A 5,000-nucleotide genomic window follows, 5' to 3' on the forward strand; every position below is an offset into this window, starting at 1 on the left:
TCCCCCGGAACCCAAAAGCTTTGGTTTCCCGGAGGCTGCCCGCCGAGTCATCGGAGGAACTGCGGCGGATCGCTGGCTGGCATCGTTTATGGTTAGAACTAGGGCGGTATCTGATCGCCTTCGAACCTCTAACTTTCGTTCTTGATTAATGAAAACATACTTGGCAAATGCTTTCGCTTCTGTTCGTCTTGCGACGATCCAAGAATTTCACCTCTAACGTCGCAATACGAATGCCCCCGCCTGTCCCTATTAATCATTACCTCGGGTTCCGAAAACCAACAAAATAGAACCGAGGTCCTATTCCATTATTCCATGCACACAGTATTCAGGCGGGCTTGCCTGCTTTAAGCACTCTAATTTGTTCAAAGTAAACGTGCCGGCCCACCGAGACACTCACTCAAGAGCACCCTGGTAGGATTGCAACGGGGTCCGCCTCGGGACGCACGAGCACGCACGAGGCGCGTCGCACGCCTTCAGCTCGCCCCACCGGCAGGACGTCCCACGATACATGCCAGTTAAACACCGACGGGCGGTGAACCAACAGCGTGGGACACAAATCCAACTACGAGCTTTTTAACCGCAACAACTTTAATATACGCTATTGGAGCTGGAATTACCGCGGCTGCTGGCACCAGACTTGCCCTCCAATAGATACTCGTTAAAGGATTTAAAGTGTACTCATTCCGATTACGGGGCCTCGGATGAGTCCCGTATCGTTATTTTTCGTCACTACCTCCCCGTGCCGGGAGTGGGTAATTTGCGCGCCTGCTGCCTTCCTTGGATGTGGTAGCCGTTTCTCAGGCTCCCTCTCCGGAATCGAACCCTGATTCCCCGTTACCCGTTACAACCATGGTAGGCGCAGAACCTACCATCGACAGTTGATAAGGCAGACATTTGAAAGATGCGTCGCCGGTACGAGGACCGTGCGATCAGCCCAAAGTTATTCAGAGTCACCAAGGCAAACGGACCGGACGAGCCGACCGATTGGTTTTGATCTAATAAAAGCGTCCCTTCCATCTCTGGTCGGGACTCTGTTTGCATGTATTAGCTCTAGAATTACCACAGTTATCCAAGTAACGTGGGTACGATCTAAGGAACCATAACTGATTTAATGAGCCATTCGCGGTTTCACCTTAATGCGGCTTGTACTGAGACATGCATGGCTTAATCTTTGAGACAAGCATATGACTACTGGCAGGATCAACCAGGGAGCTGCGTCAACTAGAGCTGAGCAGCCGGCCGCCCGGGAGTGTGTCCCGGGGGCCCGCGCGAACACGCAAGCGTCCGCTCAATTATTCTGCAAACAGGAGGAGGCTGAGCTCCCCTGCACCATACACCTCGAAACCCTCTCAGGTCCCGGCGGCGCGCAGCGCCGTCCTAAGTACTTGGTCGGGTTCGAGAGAGGCGCAATCGCCCGGGGTTTGGCGAGTAGACGCTTTAGGTGCGACCACCCGTGCTCCCAACTGAGCTTGCCGCTGCCGACAGAGGCCCGGGAGCGTGCTGTCGTGGCATTGCCGGCGGGAGACAACACGCGCCACCTACGGTGACCGGCAGCTCCAACGCCAGCGCCACAGAAGGACAAAAGCCCCACTTGGGTGCCGAAGCGAACTCTCCCAGCACAGCGCACGCGCCAACACGTCCGCACAGCTGCGATACAAACCACCTGCGAGAACCGCAGAGGCGACCGAGCAGCAGACGGCGTCGCGGCGCCGAGCGCCGGGCGGCGGCGCATCCTCAGCGCACACAGTCCTCAATCGGACCAGCACACTGCAGATGTCCACCGCGCTTCGCACCGGGCCCGCGAGGACCTACTTTGGCCGCACGGCGCCGCGTGCAGGGTGCGCCGGCGCGCAGCTGCGCCGCCTGCCGCCTCCGTCGGCCGGCGCGCCTGCCACTGGCCGCCCCCACCAGCCGGCTGTAGCGCGTGCGCCCACGCACCGCGCGGCCAGCACGCCGGGAGGCCCCCCCTCACCGGCCGGGGACGGTCCCACCCAGCCACCGCCGCGTATCGCTTCACACCCAGATGCCATTCACGTTCGTGGGCATGGTGGGTATCGCTGGAACAACCGGTTGGTAGCTCAACCGATCGTCGCCATCACTGATTCACCTCTAGCGAGAACAACCGCACCACAACGGTTTACCAGTTGTTCATTTGCGTAACGTCACCAGCAAACGTAGGCGTCCATCGCCATTTGCAAATTCAACGATTGTTGCATGCCTGTGTCAGGTGTCACGACACACTATGTCTGCCCACATACACGCAACAACATGTGCACGCTTCGCGAACACGTGGAAGGTGGCCCCCGTACGTATGCGATGTCCATTGCGCGAACGACTGTCAACCGGCCTCTGTCGCATGTCGCAGATGTGGAACGCAGTGCACCATGCTATCACGGTGTGTGAGAAGAGACGACTACGTCTGACAACACGCGCCACTACATCAACAGACGGCTCATGCTGATCGCCATCCAGGGCATACCACACTGCAATCCAGCTCTTATAGGGAGACGACACGTAGCTGAGTGCACAACATTTGGACCGCATGGTTCGCCGTTGTTGGCGCAGTCGTTGTACGGTCACATGTACCACGATGTATCATTCAGTACATGAGGACCAATGTGCAGTACAGTGTGTGATTTGGACGTACAACATCAGCGGACAGTTGACACAGGCCGTACCACAGCGTAGGCTAAGTGCTTCGCCATGCGAATGCCAATGAACAACTGCAAATGCCAATGAACAACTGCAAAGGGCATTGAGCATGTACGTCCTGCTGCCATCCACATTACAGTGTATAGCTGCAAGGTGTTTAACATGAAGCGATACACTGGGGACCGGGCAGTGCGAGTAGCAAACTATATTGCGGGGGTTGCAGTTAGGCAACACTACACTAATTTAACGCGTCGTATGACAATTACAGAGCAGGTTAAGGCCCAACGTGTGTTGGGTTAAGGCCCAACGTGTGTTGGGTTAAGGCCCAACGTGTGTTGGGTTAAGGCCCAACGTGTGTTGGGTTAAGGCCCAACGTGTGTTGGGTTAAGGCCCAACGTGTGTTGGGTTAAGGCCCAACGTGTGTTGGGTTAAGGCCCAACGTGTGTTGGGTTAAGGCCCAACGTGTGTTGGGTTAAGGCCCAACGTGTGTTGGGTTAAGGCCCAACGTGTGTTGGGTTAAGGCCCAACGTGTGTTGGGTTAAGGCCCAACGTGTGTTGGGTTAAGGCCCAACGTGTGTTGGGTTAAGGCCCAACGTGTGTTGGGTTAAGGCCCAACGTGTGTTGGGTTAAGGCCCAACGTGTGTTGGGTTAAGGCCCAACGTGTGTTGGGTTAAGGCCCAACGTGTGTTGGGTTAAGGCCCAACGTGTGTTGGGTTAAGGCCCAACGTGTGTTGGGTTAAGGCCCAACATAGGTTGGGTTAAGGCCCAACATAGGTTGGGTTAAGGCCCAACATAGGTTGGGTTAAGGCGCAACATAGGTTGGGTTAAGGCGCAACATAGGTTGGGTTAAGGCGCAACATAGGTTGGGTTAAGGCGCAACATAGGTTGGGTTAAGGCGCAACATAGGTTGGGTTAAGGCGCAACATAGGTTGGGTTAAGGCGCAACATAGGTTGGGTTAAGGCCCAACATAGGTTGGGTTAAGGCGCAACATAGGTTGGGTTAAGGCGCAACATAGGTTGGGTTAAGGCGCAACATAGGTTGGGTTAAGGCGCAACATAGGTTGGGTTAAGGCGCAACATAGGTTGGGTTAAGGCGCAACATAGGTTGGGTTAAGGCGCAACATAGGTTAGGTTAAGGCGCAACATAGGTTAGGTTAAGGCGCAACATAGGTTAGGTTAAGGCGCAACATAGGTTAGGTTAAGGCGCAACATAGGTTAGGTTAAGGCGCAACATAGGTTAGGTTAAGGCGCAACATAGGTTAGGTTAAGGCGCAACATAGGTTAGGTTAAGGCGCAACATAGGTTAGGTTAAGGCGCAACATAGGTTAGGTTAAGGCGCAACATAGGTTAGGTTAAGGCGCAACATAGGTTAGGTTAAGGCGCAACATAGGTTAGGTTAAGGCGCAACATAGGTTAGGTTAAGGCGCAACATAGGTTAGGTTAAGGCGCAACATAGGTTAGGTTAAGGCGCAACATAGGTTAGGTTAAGGCGCAACATAGGTTAGGTTAAGGCGCAACATAGGTTAGGTTAAGGCGCAACATAGGTTAGGTTAAGGCGCAACATAGGTTAGGTTAAGGCGCAACATAGGTTAGGTTAAGGCGCAACATAGGTTAGGTTAAGGCGCAACATAGGTTAGGTTAAGGCGCAACATAGGTTAGGTTAAGGCGCAACATAGGTTAGGTTAAGGCGCAACATAGGTTAGGTTAAGGCGCAACATAGGTTAGGTTGAGGCACAATATAGGTTAGGTTGAGGTACCGTATAGGTTAGGTTAAGGTACAGTATAGTTTAGGTTAAGGTACAGTATAGTTTAGGTTAAGGTACAGTATAGTTTAGGTTAAGGTACAGTATAGTTTAGGTTAAGGTACAGTATAGTTTAGGTTAAGGTACAGTATAGTTTAGGTTAAGGTACAGTATAGTTTAGGTTAAGGTACACATTGTTGTATGGAAAGGTGTAATGGGGGGGGGGGGGGGGCGGCCGGTCGGTTTGTTGATTGTGATTATAGTAAGTGGATGCCTGCGGCATCATCTGATTTGCCACGTCAGGATGCACCTTTGGCTCATGACAGGCGGCGCTCCGATTCCATGCTTGTGGCAGACCTGTGTCTTTCATTCCTGCCATTGTTTGTGTGCTGTGAGAGGAGGCAGTATTGTGATGTTGGGTGCACCCCTGTGTAGGACATGTGTGGGTGTTGGTGGCTTAGCTGAGCAATGGTGGTTGTCGGGGGGGTGGGATATTCCGTTTTCTGAGTGGACCTCCCAGTCTGGTTATGACAGTGTGGATTGTCTCATGTGGCGGAGAGGATGCACTGGGTGTTGTTCCATGCTGGTGCTTACATATTGTCTGTG

At 53.5% G+C, this 5,000-nt stretch overlaps 1 non-coding gene across 1 annotated transcript in view; it reads right to left on the reverse strand.

Annotated features, from left to right (window-relative positions):
- Positions 1-1,211, reverse strand: part of LOC126436880 (small subunit ribosomal RNA) — a 1,910-nt gene extending 699 nt beyond the window's left edge. The window contains exon 1 of the ribosomal RNA XR_007580989.1: positions 1-1,211. This exon is cut by the window's left edge and continues 699 nt beyond it. This is a non-coding gene — a ribosomal RNA (small subunit ribosomal RNA).
- Positions 1,212-5,000: the final 3,789 nt, after the last annotated feature.

This window comes from Schistocerca serialis, unplaced genomic scaffold, assembly GCF_023864345.2.
Source record: "Schistocerca serialis cubense isolate TAMUIC-IGC-003099 unplaced genomic scaffold, iqSchSeri2.2 HiC_scaffold_1250, whole genome shotgun sequence".
Taxonomy (NCBI): domain Eukaryota; kingdom Metazoa; phylum Arthropoda; class Insecta; order Orthoptera; family Acrididae; genus Schistocerca; species Schistocerca serialis.